This window comes from Capricornis sumatraensis, chromosome 5 (genome assembly GCF_032405125.1).
Source record: "Capricornis sumatraensis isolate serow.1 chromosome 5, serow.2, whole genome shotgun sequence".
Taxonomy (NCBI): Eukaryota; Metazoa; Chordata; class Mammalia; order Artiodactyla; family Bovidae; genus Capricornis; species Capricornis sumatraensis.
The window spans coordinates 64,400,115-64,403,024 of NC_091073.1; the positions used below are offsets into that span (position 1 = coordinate 64,400,115).

Genomic DNA, 2,910 nt, shown 5'->3' on the forward strand with positions numbered 1-2,910 from the left:
TTTAAGGAATTTCTGCCCACAGTAGTAGATATAATGGTCATCTGAGTTAAATTCACCCATTCCAGTCCATTTTAGTTCGCTAATTCCTAGAATGTCGACGTTCACTCTTGCCATCTCCTGTTTGACCACTTCCAATTTGCCTTGATTCATGGACCTGACATTGCAGGTTCCTATGCAATATTGCTCTTTACAGCACTGGACCTTGCTTCTATCACCAGTCACATCCACAACTGGGTGTTGTTTTTGCTTTGGCTCCATCCTTTCATTCTTTCTGGACTTATTTCTCCACTGATCTCCAGCAGTATATTGGGCACTTACCGACCTGGGGAGTCCCTCTTTCCATATCCTACCATTTTGCCTTTTCATACTGTTCATGGGGTTCTCAAGGCAAGAATACTGAAGTGGTTTGCCATTCCCTTCTCCAGTGGACCACATTCTGTCAGACCTCTCCACCATGACCCGTCTGTCTAGGGTGGCCCCACGTGGCGTGGCTTAGTTTCATTGATTTAGACAAGGCTGTAGTCTGTGTGATTAGATTGGCTAGTTTTCTGTTATTATGATTTCATTGTGTTTGCCCTCTGATACCCTCTTGCAACACCTGCCATCTTACTTGGGTTTCTTTTACCTTGGACGTGGGGTATATTATGGATATTGTTAATTGTCAAAAATGTGTGGAAAATGCTATGTCTAAAGTATCTTTTTTTTCCCTGTGCTCTCCACTTCTATAATCCTCTTAGATAGGCTTATCCATTTACATAGTTGCCCTCGAGACAAAGGAGTTTCACTCAGGCACTTACTAAAAAGGATAGAGGGGAAACTATTTTTTTTTCCTTTATAGTTTCTGGTGACCAGGATGAGACTTGCAAATGGGATACTGGGAAAACTGCATAGGTCAGCAAAGGATGAAAATTCTCACCAAAGTCAGCTCCCCTAGATCTCTCTCTGTGGTGCCTAGTGTGAAATAAATATTTCCTGCCATATCAGTAGACAGGGATTCACAGTTATCAGCAATTACAGCCCTCCAATGTGAGCTGGTGAGTCGTAAGGGCACTCAGGAAGAATACCTACCTACTAGCCATCAGATTGTAGCCACTCCCTATAGTAAGCTCCAAAGGAGCTCAGAATGTGAAAAATATAGGGTACCAGGTGAGGTGACTATGAAAGGAATGATTTCAGTGAGCCAGATTCTTGCAGCTTCCCATACATAGATGAGCACTAAATTCCTTAACTTGGGATATCTGGTTTTCTTTAACAATAATTTTTTTAAGAGACAAATAAGGCCTTTATATACAGAGAAGAGCTAGTGGTAAGTGGAGTTAAGGTAGCACTAGTGGTAAAGAACCCATCTACCACTGCAGGAGACATGAGATCCAGGTTCAGTCCTTGGGTCGGGAAAATCCCCTGGAGAGGGAACAACAACCCACTCCAGCATTCTTGCCTGGAGGATCCCATGGACATAGGTGCCTAGTGGGCTACAGTTCATGGGGTGGCAAAGAGTCAGACATGCCTGAAGTGACTTAGCACACATACAGAGAAGCATGAATTAGTGGGGGTGGGTGGGCTATCAGCAGCAGCAGCAGGCCAGACAGGATGACCACACCAGCAGGGCCCTGTCAGTGGTAGAAGATGCGCCAGAAGCAGGCCTTATCCCCCTTATCTTTCTGAGGGATCTGCTCTTAGAGGCACAGCTCACAGCTAGATCTGCACCTAGATCCACAGCTCAGGGCTCACCATAGTCGCCAGGGTGGGTCTCAGCTCCAGCACACTGGCAAAGTCAGCCTGGGCCTCTTGAGTGTTCCACACTGCTGCATGTACCTTGCTGTACTTGAAGTAGGCCTTGACATTGTCATCATACTTATTGAGGATGGAGGAGCAGTGGTCTAGCACTTCTGATACTCTTCCACCATCAGCTTGCACTGACAGTAGTTGAGCAACAGCAGTGTGATCTGCTGATCCAACTGGATTCTGTCAAGGGACTCAGGCTGTTCTTTCATCTGAAGGTTCTTGACACAGGCGATGGCCTCATAGTACTTGGCAGCAGCCTCCTTCACATGACCTTCGAGGTACAACCAGTTGCCCTCCTGGCGGATGACTAGCATTCCTTTGCTTTCTCCTCAACTGTCATTGCCCAGGGGTCCTGCTGATATGTGCCAGGATTCTCCACCTAAGCATCTCGATGTCAAAGATGAGAGGCTGGGCCTTCTGCTGCAGGGTACCCAGATCAGCATGGCCCAGGGAATTGTGCTCCTGCATCTGAGTGATGCCCTCCAGGAGGTCCTTGCTGGCTGCGATGTTGAGTAAACTCTTGGCCAATAGCAGATATAGGACCACATGCTTGACATCACAGCAGAACTGAGCAATCTCCCCCTCCCACATGGTGTGCAGGATGGGCTCCCACAGGGGCAGCTTAAACTTCTTGCCAATGATGAGCCCCCTGGTTTGCTGCATGGCCGGCCATCATCCAGCATGGTGTTCTCCTTGTCATTGCAAAGAGTCTGGTAGTGGAACACGACTTTGGTTTCATCCTGAACATCAGGGAGCTTTCCTTGGCCTTCCTGTATCATGTGCTTTTGGATCCCATCCTCCCAGAGTCTTTTAGTGATATCTACCATACTCCTTCCTCACTGCTCTCTTTCAGCAGCTTCCAGACCAGCTTCCACAACTTTTAGAATTTAGGCAACTTCTGAGCTGGTGTCATTTTGGCTATGGGCAGAACAATAATATTTTGATGTTCAGATTACCTGCCATTTGTGCAAAACTTCTATATATTCTGGCTCCTTCACTCCTCTCCTCAGAGCAGTTCTCTCAGGGTTACTTGAGATGCTGTTTCCCAGGCTTGAAATTCTAAAACTTCCCACCAAATAAAACATAACTCTCAACTTTTGGAGGAGGAACTGGCAACCCACTGCA

At 46.7% G+C, this 2,910-nt stretch overlaps 1 pseudogene; it reads right to left on the bottom strand.

Annotated features, from left to right (window-relative positions):
• Positions 1 to 1,707: 1,707 nt before the first annotated feature.
• Positions 1,708 to 2,612, bottom strand: LOC138079704 (AH receptor-interacting protein pseudogene; annotated as a pseudogene).
• Between the last annotated feature and the right edge of the window lie 298 nt (positions 2,613 to 2,910).